Below are 25,039 nucleotides of genomic sequence, written 5' to 3'. Positions count from 1 at the left end.
TTTTCTGGTGTTTTTTTTTTTTTTCCCCAGGAAAGCAATCAGTGAGACTAAGCATCCATGTGCCGCTCAAAAACAGCTTTCACAGATCTATTTACGACAGCACAACCACAGAGTTTGGGTGCGAGTCAAAGCTCCATATGTACTCTGCTTCTGATTTTGATCTTATAGTAGCTCAGATACACGGCGACATGTTTGATATTCTATCAACTGCAAGTGCTGAAGCACAGCAAGAGGGTTCACAGTGATGAAAAACCTCCAAAACCTTAGAAGTGAAACAATTCAGTATTTACCTCTAGATTTCTCATGACCCAAGGGAAACAGTAAGCAAACTTTTCTCAGACAAATATCAGTTTATCCCAGTAACATTTTCTTTCCGCTTTCCACGCTCTTCCTAGTGGTTACCCTCAGGTGAATCCCCAAATGGCTCCACAAGTCCTGTACAGCACCTCGCAAGCCTGAAACGCTGCTTCCACATCACAGAGCGGTTCAGACTCCTCCACCCCATCCCTGGGGATGTAACAGACCATGATTAGTCTAGACTATGGCAGCTTTAGCAGTTCAGCAGCCATGCTGAGACAGGCTAAAAATTGAAATTAAGCAAAGACGAGGTAACTCCAGCCCAAAGGAGCCTCCCAGAGTCAGCAGCCACAGGTGAGGGTCACAGCTCTTCAACTACAGGGCAACACCCTGCCCGTGAGTACAGGACAGCTTCACAAACGGCACCAGCAGCACACTGGCATGCTACAAACCGGGGAGCATGGGACAGACAAGTAGTGGGAAGCACCGAGTCCAAGCACTCCCAAGCCTGATGCTGGGTAGGAGGGAGAGATTTATACCTTGTATCCCCAGAGCTGGGTCAGGCAGAGCAGAGCAATGCCCGAGTGCACCATCACCTCCCTGCTCCCATGCACCTCATCCTGACCTTGCCTGTTCCCAGCTTCCCACTCTGCCCACATCCTAGGTGCAGGGAAGGACAGAGTGGTAGTCAAAGCCAGGCTTTAGGTGTCTCCTGGGGGCTGAAGGAGACAGAGATGAACTGGTTAGAAGAGCGGAGTAGCCCCTAGGTTACCAGAACAGCCATGACTGATACATATACATCAGATGGCTTATCCCATTTAACATCTAGCTACCCTAAAAGGCATCTTCCTGCTCTTCAATTCAAACACCCTCAAGTCTCCATTTCACCAGCTCCAGCACTCGTTTGACCTTTCAGCGAGCGAACTCCAGAACTGCATGGCTTTCTGTCAGGTTCCCAAGCTGAATCGCTACAGAGACGTTAAAAAAAAGCCTCAGAGACAGCCTGAGGAAAGGTAGAGGTAGATGGTATCCTTCTTTTCAGCAGCAGCAGGTTGTCACACACTGCTGTGCCATTAAACAAACAGGTAAGGAACCTGCAGACACTTGGACATTCATGATTCTTCTAACATCTCAAAATAAATGCATGTACTCCAGGAGCTCTGGTTCCCCTGTTTGGTAATTTTCAGCAGCTCTTTTCATACCCTGTATAATAGTAGAATGTCAAGAACATAGAGACTTCATTTGTGTTAACTGCAGTACCAACAGCTTTCACTGAAGACGCAGCCACATCCTCCACCCTCACATGTTTTTGAAACACTGGGATGTAGCACAGCCTCCCTCCCTCATTCCACCAGGAGAAAACAGGATAGGAAATGCTGAATTTCAAAACTGGCATATATTTAGTAAGCAAAATAATTTGGCAGCATTTTCAAAAGGAGTTATCTAGCATGTACTTACAGGAGAAACAAACGCGACTCGTGCAAGGATGACAACAGCTGGTAAATGCAGTAAAATCCAGCTAGTGGCCAGTGAGCATGTGGTCCCCATGAGCTCATTTCAGCAAAGTCTTACTGTAAGTATCCCCAGGTACCAGCTTTGAAAATTATTGAAAACGTGATTGTGATGCAAGCAGTACAAGGGAAAGCAGTTTGAGGTACTGCTTCGAGTACCAGTCTCATCTTACTAGAAGAAGAGAACATGCAAGTTACCTCCTGCTCAAGCTATGTCAAAATTTTGTGGGAAGGCATCTAGAACTTCTGAAAAAGCACCAAAGCAAAGGCTAGCATGGATCAAAATCCCCAACTGTGAAGACTGGAGCATCCACACTTTGTCCTGAAGCACTTCCAGCAGTAGGTAAGTATTAGTTCCAGCAGAAGCATCTCTAACCTAAACTTTGACCTCTGAAATCTTGAAGCCATTTGCAGAGCCACGCTTCTCTACTCAATCTACACTTCTTCGGTATGAACCTGTCACCAATACTCCCAGTTAAAGTACAGTAGATTTATTCTTGAAGACTATCTGTGCAGCTTTTCATGCATTCAGATTCTTAAAAGCTGCATCATACCCACACCAACCATGCTGTTCAGAGACTGACTGAAGGTCCAGCCACGAGACCACCATTACTGCCACCGTAGCTGTCCAATACACACACCTTCACATCCAAACTGCACAAAAGAAGCACCATGGGATCTGGAGCAAGATATCCTTATGGGGAAGGGAAGGCAAATGGTACAGCTCTGCTTTGATTTATCTAGTCTCTGCAGACACAGGGGAAAACAACAGAACCAAAAATCCAGGTACCAGATCATTCAGCCCCCGCAGAAGAGTCCCTGTACAGTCTTCTCCCATGCGGAGCAGTCTTGGAAGGACAGTGCTACTTGAAGCCCTAGAATGAGGATGTTTCAGGGACAAGAGCTGTTTGGACCTTCCAACAGTCACCATCAGGACTACTCACGCCATGTCCCCCCCAGTAAAACACTGGAGCACTCTCTTCACCCAGCTGGAAAACTCGGTAGGAGTAGGTCTCCCATACAAATATGAAATAGTCAGTCTAGCAAAGCACAAGGGCTGATCACAGAAGACCTACAGGTAGGTCAGAAGCCTAGCTGGCAATCAGAATCCATAGGAGGATCAGCACGGTGGCAAATCTGCCAGACAGACCTAGCTCATACAGTGCTAATTGCCTGAATAATGTTAATTCTCATAAGACAGCTTGATCCCATCCTCCCCTCCCAACAGTACATTTATGGAAATATTAAAAACCATGGCAAAGGCCTCACAGAATACCACAAAAAGTAAGGATCCGTCGCTGCTCGAATGAAACTGCAAGGCTTGCACTGGGTTTTTAGCAAGGAAATGGAAATAATGCTGACATACAATTGTTCCACCCCCGTGCTCGCCTTCACACATTTCTTACAGGTCAATTTTAAAGAATTAAGTCTTGTTCAGCTAAACATCTGGTGGCTGTTGCTAGAGGAAACAGACTATCTGCAACATTTGAACAAAAATAATGAGTTACATAAAAGCCAGACTGCACAAGCAAGAACAAGTGTTTTGCCAGTCTATGAATCTCAAACATTACGTGAAACCCTGTGTTTGATTTTTGGGTTAGAATACAATGAAGTGAACCCGTACGCACTACAAAAGTCAGGAATATTTGAGTTTTAAGTTTATGAGAATACCATTGTGCTGCATTGTAACCAATCTTCTAGCTAGCAGCTGTCCTAAAGATTTTCCATAAGCAGAAGAGACAGATGAATTGCAGCTTAAAAATGGTCCAGTTCAGCTGAAGGTATTTTCAAACTTAGATCAAGTCTAAGAAGAGTTACAAAAGATGGTTTTGGTCACTATTTGCGTTAGGGGCCCCCACCATACCTAGTGGAAGAATATTTTTCCTTAACACTACAGAGAACCTTTCCAGTCTCCATCCCCTTTTCCTTAGGCTTTATCTGTGTCTGGAGACCAGCACCCAAAAGTTGAAGCTACGCTGCAGCGAGCAAGAGGCGTGATTTTGTGGAAAAAGTTGAGAAGTAGCTCTAATGGCATCACCATTCCAGTCCCTAAGACCAACTAGAAGCCTTGTTAAGATTACAAGATGTTTGATAAGGGCTTTACAGATCATGAAGTCCCACAACAGGAGAGGCAGCATTCCTGAGAACATCTCAAGCAGCGTAGCTCTAATATACTGGAATTGCACTTCACATTATGTACCTTTCTACAAATAGATATTGCTGTTCTTTGAGGAGAGCTTCAGCACTTAAATAATCCAGAAGCCTGATGGATGACTAATACACCTAGAAAGCTTCTTGTACAGAAAGATATTTTAGCTACCACACATCATCAGGACCGCTCTCAATACACAGCCCAAGAACAGTAGAGGCACATACAGCTTTCACTGCTGTCTCCGTTTTTTTGACGTAAGCTCCTAGAGTTTGGTTCCAGCTAGCTTCCTCCAGTACCACCTGGGCAGTCCACTCTCCAGTCAACCCCAACTGCTTAGATGGCACAGCATTCTCCTGTGCAAGCCACCACCATTGGTCCAGATCTATCACAATACCACTACATACTGTATCTACTATGATGTAGAAAGCCACTCCAGCACACCACTTAGTGAGCACAGGGGAGATATGCCACGTGAGCAACTGTAGGAATTTAACCATTTAATCAGCAGCTGCTGCGCTCATTCGTTTATGCCATCCGGGAAAAAAATCTGCTCCTAAAGCCAGATTCTTCAAGCTGGACATACTGGAGGACAACACAGCAGAGCCAAGAGCTAACTCCTCACTCGCACGGACAATGCCTGTTTCTGGAGCACAAACACAGGAGTGGAAGCACCTGGAACTGGTTTCACAGGAGCTGGAAAGTAGTCAAGCCAGCACACCTCTGCACGGAGATCCCAAGGCAGGGAAAACTCAGATGAAGACACAAATGCTCCTTGAATGAGCAATGATGTGAGCCAGGGTGCTAGCTTATAGAGAAGTACGGGCAAGCAGAAGTCACGAAATGGGAAAACCAGAGCTTCTTTGAATATTAAATTTAAATATACAGAAAGATAAAAGCAGGCAGGAACAGTGTCTCGGAATTGATAAAGAATTTCAGTGATGTATTGTCAACTTCTACTGTATTAAAAAAAGACAAGACAGGTCTCTTCAACGCATCATTTAGCATTCATGCTGCCTAGCACTCTGTGCTGAGAATCCACGTTCTCAGGAGTAAGTGGCTGAACAGAAAGCAAGGAGGGGAACAAATTAGACATCGTGAGCTGTGTAAAAGCTTCGCTCAAGTGAAAAAGCAGGCTACGATCCCAGAACTCATGAAAATAAGTTGATGTAATTAAAAAGTTCCCAAGATCCCAGACATGTTACAGTCAGATGAAGAAAAACAAGCCAGTGACTTCAGTCACAAAAGAAACCCTCCACAACATCACATCAGCAAAGCTCTAGACATCAGGGGCTCATCCTTAAGGCAAAACAATATAAAATGAAGTGCAGTCAGATGACTACAGTCTCTATTGGACTCATATGAAGATATTAAAAGCACTGTACCGCACCAGTCTGAATTGCTCAAACTAAAGACTCTTCAAGCAATTAATGGCACTCCTACTACTGGCACCAAAAAAAGATAAATGGGTTTTAGGGGATGAAACTGCAAAACAATTTGAGATACCATATCAAGCAAAATTGAAAACAGATTTCTCCTCCAGGCTGGAAGTTACTGAAAGCATGAAACTGTTGTTCATCCATCTGCCCCCCCTCTGCTGAAATTACCAAAAGGCAAGAGCTTTCATTAGGCTTTCTACCTACAAAACGCAAAATGGAAGTAACAATTTAGAAAGAATTTGGTTTGTCACGTCATTTTGTCCAAGAGCACAAACAGTATTCACAAAGGAAGATACACAATTATGGCCCCAAACAAAATGCCCCAACTACTTAATCAGTATCACTTAGTCCGCACTGGCTTATGGATCAACAGAAATAGTTTGTCACTATGTATGGTTTTTTCAGAAGTCCAGAAAGAGAAACCTAGTGCCAGTTTCACTCCTGCGGTACTCATTATGTACACCCAAAAAACTTCTCCTGCCAAGCAGAGACTTGCACTGCTCTCAAGGTCATCACTTTTATAAAATCAAAACACTTGTGTGTTTTGTTTACTTTCATTGCTATTACCTGTTTCACGAAATCAAGGTATCTATCCACACTGGAGTCAGTCAGACACTCTCACCCTACAAGTGGTTTTCCCTTTGATTTCTCTGTTTTGGAGAGGAAAATTTCCCCAACATCTTCAGTTTCAAGTTTTCCACTCATTTCCTAAGTCAGTTGTAATAGAATAGGCAACCTACCCCACATTTTACTGTCACGCTGTAACAAATGCTTAGACACAGAGCACATCAACTCTCCTCCCAGTAACAAAGTCAAAGCAGTTTTAGAGAAGCCTCAGTTCACCAGGAAAGCCTTTGGACTCTCCCCGTCTTTAATCCTACCCAATTTCCTTGCTGGAGATATTCATCACTGACAAGCAGCATTGCAGCTACCTACTTCTCAGCTTAACACACATTTCTAAAAATAAAGCCAGGGAGAGTAGAAGAGGGATGCAAGTTCCCGGAGAAGTTACTTCAGATGAAAAATGCTGACAAAATTGAGACAAAAATATTATTGAAATAGAAATAAGGAATAAGAATTGAAAAACTTGCATTCAGGTCTCCAAGCATCCTTCCACAAGCTTGACAGATATTTTACATACCTTGGTTATAAGTTACTGGATTTTATAGTGTCTTCACTTATATATCCTTTCTGGGGGGCTTTTTAGGAAAGAATATTTGAGTTGCATGATAAGATGATGCAGAATATCAAAGGCATATGATACTCATCACACATTTTCTAACTCACTACTTACGTTTGTTACCTGAAATCACAGGGTAGCAAGTGCTGGGGCACAGGAGCAGCAGAGCAGCCAGGCGGTCATATCTGTACTGAATCTGGAAAAGAAGAAAGGACATTTTTAGAAAGTATTAATGCTCATAATGTTCATACAAGCAACTTCCAATCTTGCTTTATTCTGCTAAAAAAAAACCAAACACAACAACAAAAAAACCAAACCACACACTGTTTGCAGTTTTCACTTCAATACACCAACTTCCAATATACTGTGGATGAGTCAAACACCACTTCTTACAGGAAAATCTAGTATTTCTCCTTACCCCATGTCAGGGCAAACTAATAGCTTTCCATGCAATAATATCAATTTTGGTTCAGAAGATGACAGTGTTCTCTTAAAATATAGATGTTTCCAGCTCTTCAGTCATTTTGAATTTTGATTTTGGTAAACTGTGTTTCCCCACCTTGGGAAACAGGTTCCCAAAATGAACTCCCACGATGCAATGTCCCTGGGCTGGCTCCATCTGCTGCGACGCTCCAGGTACTTTGGTTAGAAGGAAGCATAATACATTTTTATTTGTGCCTTTTTCCCCCTAAATAACACTCTCCAGAGCATACAGCTCATTGGGCCGAATAGGACCCAAACACTAGTTTCCAAGGGGGAGTGCGTTGTAACAGGGATGTGAAGGTTGAGCTAAAATGAAACTGTTCTGGAAAACTCTGCCCAGGCTGACCAGAGACACGCTGTTCTGTTCCGCATTCAAAACTCAGGCATTTAACTTCCTTCAGAAGTACATGCACAGATTGTTCTAACAAAAATTAAACTTTTGTCGTGGTTTTGTTAGTGAGGGGGGGCCTAAGGTGGTAGCTTCTGTAGGAAACTGCTAGAAGTCGCTCCCCTTTGTTCAGTGGACTCGGCTGGGCCTAGGGCGGACCTGCTGCTGGCCAAGGCCAAGCCGATTGGTAGCAGAATGTCCCGTGATAACGCCTCTGCGATAACGTATTTAAGAAGGGGAAAACAGAAAAAAAAAAAGAGAGAAGAGAAGATGTGAAGAAGCTGAGTGGGGGCAGAGGCGCAGAGGGGGAGGCGCAGGCCTCATGGGCCTTGCAGGCCTCACCCTCTGGCCTCTCCCCAGGCAGCCGACTGGGCCCGACTCGGCCTGGCCCAGCTGCAAGAAGTGGAGAGGAGATGAGAAGTGAATAAGATGTTAAAAAAGATCCTGAGAGACATCTACCAGCCTGTTGTGAGGAACGGCTGCAGATGCCAAGGTCAGTGAAGAAGGAGGGGGAGGAGTAATGCGGCTCCTGGCCAAGATTCCCCTGCAGCCTGTGGTGACGACCATGGTGGAGCGGGTTGTCCCCCTGCAGCCCACGAAGGTCCACGGAGGGGCAGAGATCCACTTGGAGCCCGTGAAGGACCTCGTACCAGGGGAGGTGGATGCCTGAAGGCAGCTGTGGCCCGTGGAGGGCCCGCTGGGACAGCTGTTCTGGAGAGACTGCACCCGTGGAAGAGATGACCCACGCCGGAGCAGTTCCACAAAGGACTGTGGCCCGTGGGAGGGACCCCACAATGGAGCAGGGGAGGAATGTGAGGAGTTCTTCCCCCGACCATGAAGCAGCGGCCTGAAACAACGTATGATGAACTGACTGCAACCCCCATTCCCTCTTCCCCCCCTGTGCCGCTCAGGAGGGGAAGGTAGTAGAGATAATGTTAAGCTTGGGAAGAGGGAGGGGTGGGGGGAGGTTATCTTGTTCTCCGTCTCATTATCCTGCTGTTTGTAGTAATAAATGAATAGTTTTCCCCAAGTCGAGTCTGTTTTGCCCATGACGGTAACTTTGAGGATTTCTCCCTGTCCTTATCTCAAACCTCGAGCCGTTTTTCCTTATATTTTCTCTCCCTGTTCTCTCGGAGGGTGGGGGGAGTGAGAGAGAGACTGAGTAGTCTGGTCCGATCGGGGCTGAACTACGACAACTTTTAAAAAGTAACTTTAAGTTCTGAGAAGCTCTGACCATTATCTAGAAGAAAGGTTCTTTTGATGCGCTGCAGTACCGCCTCGGACTCCCTTACACGTGATGCCGATGCACTATAAGCAACCAGGCTCCCCAGTGCCTATGGACATTCAAAGTTTATGCTTAAGCTGGGACTTTTATCCTTATTTTTGTAACTATTACAGTAAGGGTAGAATTTTAAAGGCCCACACTAACCTTTCAAGCTGCGTGCTCTGTAGGTGCATGGGGAAAAAAGAAAACTGTTGCTCTTTACCCTGAACACAGCAGAAGGAAATCCTGTCCCAGCGAGCATTTTTGCTTTCTCCAGCACCGATCCAAGACAGACAACAGCGGCCATCACCGCGCTGCCAAGAGATGCTGCTTTGACAGAAGCGTACAGGAATTTGCTCTACCTCTGCCCTACGCTTTCATAAACTTGTTGTCAGTCCAGTCCAAGTCACATGTGAGCTCTTTCAATGTCCTTCATGATTCCTGTCCTCAGGAAGTTAGGAGGATTGCTCAATGGCGTTGCATGAGACTTCAAAAGTCTCCATGAGCTCACAACTGCAATCATTAATTAATCTTCATCTACAATTACCCAGCACCAACTCCTGAATGAAGCCAACGACTGGCGTGAGGAACGCACACCACCATGTCACAGCTTCAGCATACAAGCGGTGAGTGACATCCATTCCTCTAAAATGAAAAGGAATTAGGTAGTTTAACATATCCCCCAATATTAAGTTTATTGCAAAGCACTTAAGGCAAGCTTTTATTCTACTTGACACTAAAGCTGTGAGTTATTTGACTGGGTCAAAGGCTGCAGCAAGGAGGAACCAGCCAAACTTGTCCCAAACTAAGCCCTCTAAGGAAGGGAGAGCACAGGCACCTCTTTCACAGGGAAAGAGGGACTGCAGCTTTATTTAGTTACTCGACATCACAATCCTAAAAGCACTTTTGGGCAAAGAAGACGACCATCCCATTAACATCAATCCACATATTTAAATGCTGAACACCCTCTGACCTGGTGAAGCTTGCTCTTTTGCCACTTTGAACACGTCCTGATTAAACTTAGAAGGAAAAACAAGAGTTGTGCATAAAAATTCCAAATAGAGGTCATTGGCCAGGAACTGCCTCACTTTCTTTACATAAATATCAACCTCCAGTAAGAGGTGGCATCTCCAAACAAGGAAGCTAAATGCAAGAATATTTATAACTCACTCTGTGCTACAATGATTTACTTTAGGAATGAAAGTAAATAAATCAACTCATGCTATCTTACAGGTCAGGGTCGAACTGGGGGTTAGATATTATTCATGTTCTGCTTAAAGAACAAGACAATAGGCGCGTTACGTAGGAGCCAAAGTGTAACATGAGAAAATCCCCTGTGTTGGTCAGCCTCTGCCACTTCCTACTGGCAAGGTCAAGTGACAAAAGCCTGTCCCCACCTCATACAAGACATTTACTGACAGTCTGCAGCCCAGCAGACACACCTCCTGCCATGTTCGCACAGACAAGACTCCAGCATCTTGAGAGCACCTGAGGTTCAAAAGGCAGAGCTCCTTTTCCATCCTTTCCCTGTCTGTACACTGACGGTGCTGGGCTCACTCAGCAATCCTGACCAGTAGCAAGATGGCTCAAGCAAAGCGCTGAGGAGCTCAGAGTAACGAAAGGATGTCAGTTCATGACTGCAGCATGGGTTAAACCCAGCCAAGAAGTCAAGGACCTCATTTAGCCACAAGCACAGCATGATACAGAAAGCCACCTGTCGCAGCAAGAAGTGGCAATGGCTAACAAGCGAGAATATGTGGACGACCCGGTTGGAGCAGCAGTTTATCATGGTAAAAAGCTCCAGTCTTTCCTTTTCCAGAAAGCCTCGCTGCCCAAAGCCTAACATTACACAGAACCCAGAGGACCACGTCCCTTCTTGAAGGGAAGACTAAGGCGGGTGAAAGAGCTGCTATTGAAAGAAGAATGACAGTGAAAGAGGCAGTCCAACACAACAGACAGCAAGACGTCTAGCTTTTGACAGATAATTAAACCTTTTCTGTGTTTAATTAGTACCTCCAGACACTGAGTCCATCTTCTGTGACATCTCCTTGATGGCACTAGCTAGGCTTGGAGACACACATCTCGGCGTGAACTCAACAGACCTTGGCTTCCTACAACCACGCAGAAGTAACGCAGAATCCTTCCCACCAGGCAACTCACATCCAGAAGAATAATTACTTATTTCACAGAGTGCCAAAACCAGAAGGATACAAAGTGTCCAGGGGTGTGGAGCTGGGCAGAGACGGGTCCCATGCACCTGTATTCAGGACATGCTCCTCTGTGTCACTCGACATAATCACAGCAAAGCTGCCTCTTCTCAGCACACTGCTAACAGTAGCATTTCTGTTCAGCCTTCAAAGGCCACAATATTCAGATAAGCACCATCACATCACTGGAGAAGCCCCACAGATCCCCAAAACGTCTTCCAGCTGTTAGTAAAGAGAACAAGGAAGCACCAGAAGGTTTAAGCCTTGCAAGATGTTTTTCACCATTACTTTTCAAAGTAAAAAGCAAATGAGAACCTTGTTTCAGTTGCAGAGTAGAAACTGAAGTCCCTGAAGGCAGCTTGTGAAGAGATGATATTTGCTACCTTAGCGTACACAACCAGGCCTTTCATCTCCTCTGGGGGCCAGGGAAATCTGTGTCAGCCTGAATCGGGAAATGTGATTTCCAAGGCACAGTGCTTAAAAGTTCTAGGTATCACAGACTTTTGGCTCCTGGAGGAAGACATCGCTTCTGCAGCAGCAGGGGAGATGACTCTACAAACCCGCTCCTTATTAGTTCTCTTGGGAAGCTGGCACACAGATAGTATTTGGAGCTTTTGTACTTCAGCTCATTATTATTTTATTACCAGTTAGCAGCACAAAACTCTGGATAATACTTTTAAAAAGCTTGTCATATTTAGACTCAAGGCATTTATAGCCTTACCCAATTAAAGCACGGGAACAATACTAAAATTTCAACCTAATGGACACCACCCTACTCCAAAGCCTTCATGCCGTCCAGCATGGAAAAGAGGTAAGACAGCTCCCAATGGCACTAGATGATGGAACAAAAACCTCAAGAGCAAACACGATGCTCCAGCACTCATGTCAAGCTTGAACAAGAACTGCTTAGCAGTGCATAGAATGTGTAGTTCTCCAGAAACAACTGCCTTATTTGAAAAGCAACCCATCAGTCCTGGATCAACGTATGTTCAGGTGAGTAGATTTTCAGCCAAAGAGTTCCACGCTCATGTGGGAAAAACAAGGTCTCTGTAGATCATTTCTGGTGTGCAGGAGAGCCTATTCAGGAGATTGCAACACTGCCAGATCAACACAAAAAACTTTAAACATATTTCTGTTCCAAGTCAAATCCATAAGCATTCAAAAGCCTTGTCTAGAAAAAGGCTTGCATTCCCTCTTAGGAGGTGTCACTTTTCGGAAGGACAGAAGCATGCAAACAATCCCAGGGTAAACACCATGTTCATCGGCTTCATTTCACAGCTCAGAATTTTGTTCTCCTTTCACAAACCTTTAGTCAGAGCTACTAAAAGAAAATCTGGAACACTTAAAACAGCGAAAACAAACTCCAAAAATATTAAGGCAGTTTCAAAACTTCAAGGGGTACTGACATTTTTAGAGACTCCACAGGCAGTACCTTTAGTGGCTAGGGGAAAACTAGCAAAAGCGTCTTTATGTATTAAAGCCTCACCTCAAACAAGCAAGCTCTCTCAAAGAATCTGACTAATGGTTAAAGCCATCAAATTAGTTTCTAGCATGAAACTCCCTCTCCTACTCTGCCAATGCACAAGGAACAGCTGTTCAGGAGTAACAAAGATACCAGTATGACAATTCAGGATGTCCAGCAAACTTAAGTTGCACGTTTAACGCAAGCAAGAGGAAGGAGCGAGTCCCCATTTTTAAGTTCAATCAGATAAGAGCAGCTAGAACGTATCACCTGCACCTCCATCCATACACTCCTCTGGTTGCTCACCAGTTACAGAAACCATTAACAGATACAGCTCAGAGGACAGCAGCAAAACACTTAATGCTGTGTTCTCCAAGAGTGAAAGAGGTGAACCGAAGAATATGGCGCATCTAACTTAACCTCCAGCGTGAAAAAGAAGCCAGAAGCAGACATCTGGGAGAGGGAAAGAGGAGGGTAAACATACGTAACTTCACGTGCTCTTCCACCTCCAGTGGTTTTTTTTTCTGGGCCTTTCTAAGACAGTTTGTGCTTCTGGGTGTTCAGGGACGTTTGCTACAGCCTCTTCACAAGCACGTCCAGTTCCTCTATGAACTCACCTGAACTTTTTGTAGCCACCATAGCCCTTGACTAGTTCAACAAGTCTCCTACTCTCTGCCTGGAAAACAATATCCTCCTTCTTCTGAACCCACCTCCTGTTAGCTCCATCTGACCCTCCCCAAATCTCACAGCAGACCATTCTCCCACATCCACCACTGATGATTTTGTTGAGCTGATCTTACCCCCTGGTGACCCTTTAGCTAGACATAAGCAACCACTTCTTGTCAGAAGGGAAAGAGTAAGAGACTAACTTTGATTCCATAGACTGAATAAGCAGCATTCTGTGCCAACCGGCTGTGAACAAATAAGCAGTATTACTTGCCAGTTACCAGTAGATACTAAAACTTACGTCTACTGGACAGCAGAGCAGCAGTGAAGCAGAGAGGACCCAAACTCCACATTAAGGCTGTCTGCCCTCAAAACATGGAAAGTAGCAGTGTCAAACGGGGAAGAGTCATACTTTGGGTTGATTTTGCTCTCTTTTCACCAAAACCAAACGCATTTAACACCTGGAAAAGAGCTGGACAGAAAGCTGGATGCCTTAACAACCGTACTTGAAACAAAGCTCCTGCTTGGACTTGGGAATTTGCCAGTTCCTACCTGAAGACACCCCAAAGTTGACTTCTACATTCATTCTGCTCAACTGAAGAAAGAGAGCCAGCTTTTATTCTGACATTGTACTTGGTTATTGCTCAGAACAGTATTTATCTGACATCTAGGTTAAAAAAAAAAAAATTGCTGTGTGCAAAAATCATTTGACATCTCTCAATTCCCTTAACTCATGAGTAGCCTACACATTTCAAATGTAGCAAAAGAGTGCTGCAAGCAGGTTTAGGTCTCAGTTTTGCTTTTACAAAAGCAGAATAGGAAACAAAACTTTGAGTTACCAGCAGCATGCCTAGCTGCTATTCTGCATGTGTAAAGGTTTGATATTCCCAGCAAGCTGCTGAAACCCGCATGTACTTTAGTGCATAACAGGAAGCCTACCTTTTGTTAACAGCAAAATATTGAAGACTTCAGAACTGATGCCAAAGGTCTTTGTGATGAAAGGGAAGAGAACAGTGTCTTGAATGAGACAAGGAGACTATAAAATTTAGAGAGAATGTGGATAAGTTCAGATAGAGTCTGCTTGCAACACAGGAATATAATGAAATTAAATAATTTAAGTCTTTTGACCCATCCAGAACAGAGTTCTGCTTACTCGAAATTAAACTCCATTACGTAAAGCTTTCCTGCCTATAACTTCCTTGAGATATTCCTGATAGGGAGCCAGGCTGTGTCTCCAGCGGTAAGCAAACATTGGGTATTACGTGGTTCAACGGTACCTCAGCCTGAGCGCGCAGAGATGCTATGACCTTGCCGAGGATGCTCACAGAGATAACTGTATTGTATCCTTTGGATGCTAGCCTCCGCTCCTGAAACTCTGACCTGCTTGAAAGTCTCCAAAACCTGAAACTCAAACTGGGAAAGCCCACCCAAGGAGTATTTTGCTTTTCACTTCCAGATGATTCAACCTTTTTCCCCCTGCCCTGCAACAGCTGCGGATACTGTGCAAGAAACAGTAGCCTGGGAGAAAGATAGCATGTGGCTCTGGGAAAAACAAGCACGTATCTTAATGCGAAACATCTGCTTTTTACTTTTTTTTTTTTACCACAGAGGAGGGGAGAAAAAAAAAAAACAAACAAAAAACACAACACATTTCCCTGACTTCCCTTGAACCAAGAGCAGAGCGTACCCAACGGAATGGCACTGAGTAACGGTCTGGGTGCCACGAGTTCAGAAGGGAGGACTGAAACAGCACCCACCTTGATTAAACATTGAGTTATGACAAATATTTAAAAGCGGAATTTTGAATTCTCTCTATCATATTGAAAAAGGCTTTAAGGAACACTCTGATCACAATCTTACGAGCATCTACACAGCACTCTTACCTCACATCCTCCTCTGAAACACACAGATCACACACTACCTATTATTGTTATCACACTGCACTTTGCTCATATTTTGGCTTTTTTTTCTTCTCTTCCAAAGATCCCTTCATGGATTACAGGAGTCACAAAGCTGATATTCTTCTAGCATCTGCACAAGAAACATTTCCACTCATAGTCCCTCTGGGAGAAGATGTAAACTCCTCATAAGTCTAAAAGAAATTGTCCCAAATAACTTCTGTTTTATTAGACACTGTAAAGTTCACACTCCCAAGGTTTCGATCCCAGCCTGGATCATGCAATAACACTCAAAAAAAGAAAAAATCCCATCTAGTCTAAGGAGTTTTCTTGCAAGACCTCAGATTCCCATCCAAAGACTAGTTTCTTCAGTTCATCACATGCTGCTGAGTAAAAGGGTAACCAAGCTCTATTATAGAGCACTCACCTCTCCCAGTCTTCGCAGCAAAGATGATTTGCTCCACATTCCCCCACTACACTGGTTTACTAAATCATGAACAAACTAAATCAAATGTTCTTTAGAACAGTTGCCTGCTCAGCTCATATTTCTCCTCAAGCCTAAGCACGAGCCAGTAACCCAAATGTAGCTACTTGGGATCTTTTTTCCCTACCTGACAGATTCAGAAAGCTTGCCACATAGTCAGGTGACATCACTGGCCCCCTAAAGAGAGAGGATGACACTTTCCAGAAGACCACTCCTCTTATCAAGGTCTACTGCTGCTCCTTAAGAGTTTTTGTAAGCTTTAGCTTCTTTGCAGCTTCTGGTTATCTCTCATGGTTCTCCTCCACATGTCATCTCCATTTAGGAGAAACCAACAATCCACACATGCCCCAAAATCTGGTTAGATGCTTGCAGTCTGGAACTTGCACCAGGATGAAAGAGATCTTTGAAGGAAAACCCAAGACTGCTCTCCATAAGATGGAGCAACCAGAGAGCTGAAGCTACCCCAGCAGGAATTCCTGCCGGTTTCTCCTCTGCCTGTGCTTATCAGACTCATTCACGAACAAGTCTAACTCATTATAGCGACAGGAAAAAAAACAACCCCACAATATCTGGAGAGCTTTGTGCCGGGTCAGAGAGTTAGGGCAGCTCAGGAACAGGTTTGACGAGCACCAGCAGCAGTACATGGGAAAGGCAAGACCAAGATCTCCCCTTTTGGGCACAGCAGCTCCCACCACAGCCTTGCAAGCTTTTAACACTCCACAACAGGATGTTTCTGTACCAAGCAAGGTATTGAAACACCAAGTTTCATGTTTAGGTACAAAACTACATCAACAGGTGCTCAAATGTGCTGAAAAGACAACTGGTTTCATAGTCCAGTTTCTGATTAAAACCAGATTTTTAGCACAGGTCAGCAGCTAAGAAACTACAAGAGCAATCCACAGTTGGTCAGCCACGACACGAACACCAAATAGCACCAGGGAAGCACTGAGAGATCATCACTGTATATACCGATGTAATTAGTGTGACACAGAGCAGGACATTAATATGTGCATGCTTCGCTCGTTGTTGTCCCTGCTCTGGGCTATCAGCCAATCACCGCCTGCAAGGAACGCCCGGCTGCCTGCTGGTCACAATCCCACACTAGCAAAGCTGAAGAGAAGCATTGTGAACACCTCCTCCCACTTTCTGCATAAAAAGTTTCAAGGGTTTTTTTTCCCTTTTAAAGAGACCAAGAACTTCATGTTCAATTACTTTCTTCATTTTTTTTTTTTTTTCCCCTCTCCTGGTTTCAGTTTTACTTACCCCACCTTGAGACGCTTTTACATGTGAGCCACAGTGTTCTTCAGTAAATCTTCTCTGAATGTGCACAGCACGGGAGATCTGTACGTACGTACAGTATGCTGAGAACCACTGAGATTTTCTTTCCAGCAAGTATCCATAAGGCAGCTTCCAAAGCTCTTCAAAAATATTGCCTCTGCACCCTGTCCCAATATTCTGGAAAGGCAGGGGGTTCATAAAGTTGGAATAACTGAAATGAGAAGCGTGCTCCTGTTCTTCTGTCTCCATCCATGATGATCATAGATGCTGCAGGGAGCAGGAAGCTTTTCCAGTCTGCTCCAACATCCACAACCGCTGGATTACAGATGTTCGTATGGACATGTCTGCCCAGTCCTACCAGCATTAATTTTATGGACCTGCTGACCACAGCTTTGTCTAACTTCTGAATGCGTCTAAACCACCAGCTGCCGCAAACTCCTAGAATACCATGATCCAGAAGTTTGTTGCTTGCTTTTTAAAGAAATGCTTCCAATCCTAAGAGCCTGAAACATTTTAGACTCCCCAGGATAGGCAGCTGCTCCTCTGCCTTCAACTCTACTGCCCTCCTCTATACGTTCTCCAGCTCCGCTGAAGATGCAATGACCAGAAGTGTACAACATAGTCACACACTCACCTATCAAAATTAACTCAGCATATTACTCAACAACCCTAGTCCTTAATCAGATTAATATTTCAGCCCTCCAAAAAAACTAAACAATGTGTACTACCTGTAGCAAACAAGAGGCCAGTATGCCAACAATAACCAAGTCAATGCCAGGGAGATAAATCCCGACCGACCCAACTGGCAAGCCATGCCCATGCCAAACAATAAGGATTTTGCCCACTCATCTGCAAAAGAGTTTCTTTCACAAGCCAGCAGAACCACACCACTCACTGCACTCCCAAACATAAGCAAGCACAGCAGACACTTGAAAATCCTGTTCGACTTCCCAGCAACAAGTTCTCCCATTCAGTTGGCAGCATGCTACCAGCTTCTCTGAAGTTTGGCATTTTCAAGGATGGCAGAAGAGCTCCAGAAGCCTGATTACACACTGAAGGCACCTTCTTCATTATGCTCGTAGGATGAAGTATGTATTTAATTAGAAGCAGCTTTAACAAAAAGCTGCTAAAGTTGAACACGGAGGATAAGTCTCACTTCACCCAAGGAGGCAAACCCACGCAATGAAGCGGATGCCAGAATTGTCCACCTCTCTGTACCGTCTCACACACACTAAAAACTTCTCCCAGAAGCTGGAGTAAAGTGCTATTTTGCACAGATAAACTTAATGTTACCTCAAAAGCAAACACTACCATTCACACAATTAGGAAACTACATCTATATGAAGCCACTTGGATTCAACTTCCACTTTCGATCCCTAATCTTCAGTGTAGCTGTCAATTAGAAGTGTTCATTACCAAGTAATCTGTTCTATGCACCAAGTAGCATCTGTCATCTTTGAAGCCTTAATATCTGCCAGTGAAGATCACTTTGTACCAGTAGATCACCTGTGAACCCTTTGAACTGCATCCAGGGACAGAGTTAACCACTGCCAACAGCAGCACTGGAAGTGTCAGCCAATGATCCAATGCAAAAAGCTTTTCAGCGTCACTGAGCCCCAAAGCTCCATTCGCCAGAGAAAGTCAGCATCTATGTTTTGATATAGACACAAGCAGAAAGTCCTTGTAACACAAGGTCATACCTAGCTTGCTAGAAGACTAAATTTAGCCACCTGTGCCTCAGGCAAGTCTGTTAGTTAGGGGAAGCTCAGATGCTGGTGTTAAGCACTGGTCCAAGCGTAAATCCCTTGGAAGGCCTGACTCCATTTAATTGCAAATGATCTCAAAGTTATTAACAGGGAGCGTGATCTCAATTCATCAAAGAGGAGATGTATTTAAATACCGCACAAAACTCGCATCTGGACATGGCGATACTGTTATAAGGCTGGTTTGCTTGTGGTGTAAATTATTACTACGTTCAATGTTAAGAGTTGGTAAGAGAGGAGCTCAAGAAGATTTAACAGATGGGGCTTCAGCAGAAGCGTATTTTAGAACGCCTCCTTAGCAAGCACATTTCCTACTCCAACACACCTCGCGCTACAGTTACAACATGCTATAGAAGAGCAGATCAGCAAGAACACAGGGATTATTCCAAGCTTTTGTAAATGTTAGCAGAGACCAAACAGTTTGTGAAGACAAGTCCCAGTTTACCAAAAGGTGTCACAGCGAACAGCTTTGTTAAACATCCAATAGTTTTCCAAGCCAAAAAGATGTTGATGACTCAGATTTTTCAGCTGTGTTGGGTCTTAGGATCAGTATCAGCCATGAGCCCACAGAAGGACCACAGCACTCAAGTGAGGTTCGACATCCAGGATCACTGCAAGCATTCAACAGAACTTACCCATAGGAAAAAAAAAAAAAAAAATAAGAATTTGGTTTCAAGGCACCCCTGTGGAATATCTGCATTATCTCCCTCAGCCTTGCAGGCCTTCAGAGACTCCAAAGAAGCTATTTTGGTGTAAGAAACCCAAACAAGACTATTAGCTCAATCACACAGACAAAACCAGGATTATTGAGAAGACTGCATCAAGTCCAAATGAGCACAAGGTTTCTTACATAGACTCACAGAACAATTTGGGTTGGAAGGGACCTAAAGATCATCTAGTTCCAACCTCCCTCCTATGGGCAGGGACACCTTCCACTAGATCAGGTCGCTCAAAGTCCCATCCAACCTGGCCTTGAACACTTCCAGGGATGGGGCATCCACAATTTCTCTGGGCAACTTGTTCCAGTGCCTCACCACCCTCACAGTGAAGAATTTCTTCTTATATCTGATGAAAACCTACCCTCTTTCAGTTCAAAGCCATTACTGTAGCTGTTGAGTATTACCACAGATGTTGAGTATATACGCTCCAACTAGACACCTCTAAGTCACATTCCATCCCCTTGAGTCTCTGCAAACAGATGGTAACACAGAAGCCCGCCTGAACATCCAACGTTCACCCCACATATAGCTGCTCTTACACCCAAACCTGTCCCTGCAGCATCCCCAGTCAGGAGGATGCTGAGACCCTCAAGTCCCCTAGCCTACATGCTGCAAGCCAAAATCCTCAACTATCACCACAGTAGCCAACAAGTTACCCTCAAAATCCTGCCTTTGATCACGTTGCCTCCTTAATGTCAAAACACTCCGTTTTCTGCAGAGACCAGAAAGAACAGAACAAGTGGTTCCAAAACACCATGCTCCCAATCATAGATCTCGACAATTGAAGGCACTCTGGCACACGCAATAGCTAACATTTAGAAATGACAAAAAAACACCAAGTACCAGTGCTGTATCCAGTAAATCTAGACAAAAAAAAAAAAAAAACCACCAACAAAAACAACAACAACCAACCAAAGAACTGCATATTGGTTTGGAGCATAATACCAGTTTTGGATCTTAACCACTGAGTAACACAAATTTCAGAGATATTCTTCCTGCAGAAGCGGAGCACAATCTAACTAAGACTTACCATCACTGGTGTTGCATCTATCACCAGTAAAACTGAAGCCTTAGTGCTGCCAACACTGCACAGAGCTTTTTCAGAATTAGAAACCTGTCAAAACCTTTCCAAACAGAGGACAGCTGGGAAGCAACATCAGATGCCAAAGTGGCTGCAGGCCTGATCTCAGCTGCAGGATAATAATCCAGCCAGCCTGAGGACCTCCGAACCATCTAACCTGGTACTGAGGCCAAGCCAGCTGAGGTGGTCCATGGCTAGCAAAATGGGACTGCAACCATGGAGCAAACATTTTCAGGGTGAGGAAGAACCTCCCTACCTGGTGGATGCACACACAGTACGTATTTTGGAAACATTTATTTCCATCTAAGAAGTTACTTAATGCATGTGCTGACACAATCCCTCCCTCCCAGTGCAAACCAGTGTGTTGTTACCTGCCACTGCAGCCCTGCCAAAAAGCGACAGCAAGAACAAGCCTTCCTGAGCCTCCTAAAGGTGAGACCTTTGAAGTCTAACTTGGACTTGAAAAAGAGACAACTACAAAGTATGTGGTTTCTGCTTCATTAAAGAAAGATATTATAGGTTCTTAAAAGAACAAGTTTCAATGAACAAATGAGACTTAAGATCTAGGAAACAAAAACAAGCTGTAGAAACTAGCCTTGCACATCACAAAGGAAGACAGTTACAAGGTAGCCAAGGACAGCTAGACTAGCCAAAACCAGGCCTGCTACAAGACTTAGAAGTTTGCTACAAGTTGCTTACTTCATAAAAGCTGCATTGTTTCATTACACTTGCCAGAACTGGCTCTGTCAATAGAACATTATAAGCTGTACTTTAGAGGACTTCCTCTTATTTGCTTTAATAGATCTAAATAAGCAGAAGTCAGATCTACAAGGAATCTTGAGTCATGAGGAATGAAAGCTTGAAGACTCAGGAAGTCCGACATGCTCGAGATTGCCACGCTTCAGAAACTCACCCAAAGAATTTTATCCAAGGGCAGTAATAACTCAACTCACATGCTCCTCCTTGCTATGAGGAAGACAAGACAGATGCAGACAAATTTCCTTCAAGTCAGTTTTTTCTGTAGTGTGCTCTCCATTAACATGAAGGAAGACAAATGACTGCATCTGAATCCATCCTCTGATTTTAACTCAGAGTGAACACGCAGCAGCTAGCGAAGGAACACCAAGGTCAGTTTGTTATTTCTACAAACAAGATGTTACCCTAATGACAGGTGCAACAAGGAGAAGTATTTAAGAAAACACACACACCAATTTCAACCTCCTAAGCACACAAATTTTTCTGTTATATTAGACGAGTTAAATTATGAACTGAGCTCCACAGCAAATCACTAAGATGGAAGTGATCATATTTTGCAACACAAAATAAATAGCTGCAAGAAACACATACTTCAGACCGGCTGGCTTCACAGAGTTCAAGTAGGTTTTTCCTACAACTTAATTACCCCGGCTCCAGCACTGAAGCACAGCAATTCCTTGTGGGTTGGAAAAATGGAGCAGCTCTACAGAAAGCAGGTATTTCAGTTTTCTTAGCATCATCATGAACTGTATGATCTCACCAAGCTTTATCAATAGACATTAAAGCACATATACAGGACAGCATCTACTCAGGACATTTAATAAACTATGGGGCCTCCTCTGATGTACCATGCACAATATGGTCAGCTCATTTTAGAAGACTGCAGAAACAAGACAGCTTCAGAAAAAAGGACAGCAGATTCAGGACTCCAAAGAAACCTTCACTTCTCTGTAAACAGCCACAATTTTCCCAGCCTAAAGGAATGTCATAATACAATCATAAGAAGGAAAAAAAAAAAGCAGTATAGCAGAGGCAGACAGTTTTCCCATCTTACCACCAAATATTCATCCCATTAAATGCTAGGAGTAGCAAATCCAAGCTATTCAATTGTGTCCCACAAAGAAGAAACTATTGGGCTAATCTTCAGGGCAGAACTGCTGTCAGCTCTTCAGGCTATTAAGTTATTATCCGGAAGAGATTTGCTCAGAGATGAGCAAACCAAAACAGAAGATTGAGACATGTAAGACATCTATCCATTTCAGAAGATGAGCTGCTCTAAATAGATTTAACAGGAAGGAATAACATATGAAAAGCCAGCAGAAGATAGTGGTAATCTCACACTGATTGCGTTTCATTGTTGGCTTCCTCAACTTCTACAAATAAGTGGTCTTTTAAAAGGTGGGTACCGTCTGATGAACCAGAAATCAAACAGGTATTTTAGCAATGAGTTAAAATGCCTCCTCCTCCTATTAAAAAAAGAAAGGTCTAGGAGGATTTAATATGGAACATAGTGATGAAGTAGCCACAACAAGTCTGAGATTTTACCTCTTTGCAGAATCACTGAATGGTTTGGGTTGGAATGGACCTGTCAAGATCACCCAGTCCAACTCACCTGCTGTAGGCAGGGACATCTTTCGTTAGATCAGGTCACTCAAAGCCCCACAAAACGCAGCCTTCAACACTTCCATGGAAGGGGTATCCACAACCTCTCTGAACAACCTGTTCCGGTGTCTCATCACCCTCATCATAAAAGTTTCCTATGTCCACTCTAAACCTACCCTCTCTCAGTTTAAAACCATTGCCTCTCATCTTGTCACTACCAGGCCCTAGTAAAAAGCCTCTCTTTGTCTTTCTTATATGCCGCCTCTCTATATCAAAATGCTGCTGCAAGGTCTCCCCAGAGCCTCCTCTTCTCCAGGCTGAACAACCCCAACTCTCTCAGCCTCTCTCCACAGCAGAGGTGCTCCAGCCCTCTGACCATGTCCATGGCCTCCTCTGGACCCACTCCAACAGGTCCATGTCTTTAGCGCACTGGGGATCCCAGAGCTGGATGCAGTGCTTCAGGTGCGGTCTCACAAGAGCAGAGGGGGAGAATCACCTCCTTTGAGGCAATTCCTTTCCATCCTGCAGATCGTGCTTTCCACGCTGGCATTTCAGCCACTATAGACTAAAGTCTTCAGTCATCTCACCTCTCTGCAGGTCAAGGTGACCACTGTCATAACTTCATCAAAATCGGGAACTGTGCAGGACTCCAATGGGTGTATGTTCAGTCACCACCTCTTTGTGCAGCAACACACTACTAAATAACATCAGGAAGGAGCTGCTGCCCGTGGTCCATAAAAGTACAGCTAACATGATGAAGGGAAGCTTCTGGAAACAAAATTCAGGCCGAGAATACGAAGGTTAAGGAACAAGACTTGTGTGACAGCTTCTCAGAGAACTGATCCCACACTCAAGCTTGGACTCATCAGAAACTGAGTAGTTTTTTTGACAACCGGAAGCCCATACAGGAACGAGGACTGAATTAACCAAAACAGCACCTGGATACTCACACTAGGTATCAAGACCGAAGGCTCCTCTGACACTTCAAAAGAAAAGCAGAGAAAGCCAGCAGAGAGACAGGAGTATGTATCTGAGGATGATACAGATTTGAGGGGAAAAGAAGCTGATTCATAAGAACTTCAGCTCCTCAAAAACCCCTACAGATGGAACAAGAATTAGCCATGTAAAAATCCAAAGCTAGAAAAATCAATACGGTACAAGTAAAATAAGACAGAAAGACAAAACCGAGGCACAAGTGTGCTTCCTCACAAACACTGCAAGTCTAGAATTAAGATGGGAAAACTCAAATGTCTGTTTTTAAAGCAATAACATGGACATAGTGTGTTCATTCAAAACACAGGGGAGGGCAGACAAATCAATGGGACATTCAAAGCGTACAAGGACTAAGTAAGCTTTTAGAGGATCTAAGCACTACCATTTCAGTAACCCAGGTTCACTGTATCAGCAAGAAATACCCTATAAATCACAATTCCAAGCTTAAACCAGAAAACTATAGTCTCTGCCATCCAAGCAGCGATAGCACCGGTCACGCTATCACCAGGGGGTTCTACAAGCAGGAAACTTGGCATTAAATAGAGACTTCAAAAGCCTCTGCGTAAACTGCGCAAGTGTCAGGCCAATATATAACACCAAGATCAAGTTCCTCAATAGCACAAAGTGACTCCTCCCCAGCAGCAGATGAGAGAAGCAGTAATTCTTGCCTTCACCATGAACGGCGGCTGGAGTACTGTTGTGAGAGCCTACTGTGCGATCTGACTGTGCCATAGAAGTAACAGGAAACCAATCCAGCCAGTACAGCAAGGCTAAATGTTCAAGAAGGAAACTAAACAAAAATTAGTACGGTTTTAGTATTAAAAAAAACCAAGGAAATAAGTCCCACAATTTATTACTGGGTTAAACAATTACTAGACAATGTCTCCCAAAAGTTCAAATTGTGTTTCACACCCAACGTGTTGAGCTTGGCCATCTCTACTCTCCCTGCTTGACCCCAGTAAAGCCAGCCCAGCAAATAAGGCTCCAAGTGGCAAGGGACTACTTGGAAGACAAGGCGCCAGCAACAACCTCACTTTACACAGCAAGGCACCCAGGAGGGTGGAAGTTCCCTGCATAGTTTCTCGGTTAAAGCTGCACCAGGTACCTGAAAGACACTTGCAGCAGCTTTTACAGAGGGATTCAGAGACATCTGAGCAACCACAACCCAGGCAGCCATGCTGGACAAATCAGAGTTGTCGTAAAGAACGGGCTAAATGGACGCAGGGCTAATTATATTTTATGAAATGAAGTAATGTCTCAGGAGTTGTCTGTCTTTTTTCTTTTGCAGGAGGCAGAGCACATGAACAAGGAAAAGGCAGCTGATACACTTCATTGAAAAAAAATCCAAGCATACTACATGACAAGATCCTTCAAAGCTCTTCAGAGAATGAAACTGCTACAGGATAAAAGGAAAAGTCC

The 25,039-nt window shown here is 44.1% G+C and overlaps 1 protein-coding gene across 3 annotated transcripts in view; it reads right to left on the bottom strand.

The window, feature by feature from the left end:
• Positions 1-25,039, bottom strand: part of CSNK1G1 (casein kinase 1 gamma 1) — a 113,059-nt gene that overhangs the window by 84,283 nt on the left and 3,737 nt on the right. For all 3 annotated transcript variants that reach the window (XM_086757707.1, XM_086757708.1, XM_086757710.1), the window contains exon 2: positions 6,691-6,772. The gene's annotated coding sequence lies outside the window, so the exon portion shown is untranslated. The remainder of the gene's footprint in view (positions 1-6,690; positions 6,773-25,039) is intronic.

This window comes from Chlamydotis macqueenii, chromosome 12, assembly GCF_036417535.1.
Source record: "Chlamydotis macqueenii isolate bChlMac1 chromosome 12, bChlMac1.mat, whole genome shotgun sequence".
NCBI classification, from domain to species: domain Eukaryota; kingdom Metazoa; phylum Chordata; class Aves; order Otidiformes; family Otididae; genus Chlamydotis; species Chlamydotis macqueenii.
This window is presented reverse-complemented; position numbering and strand designations above follow the sequence as displayed.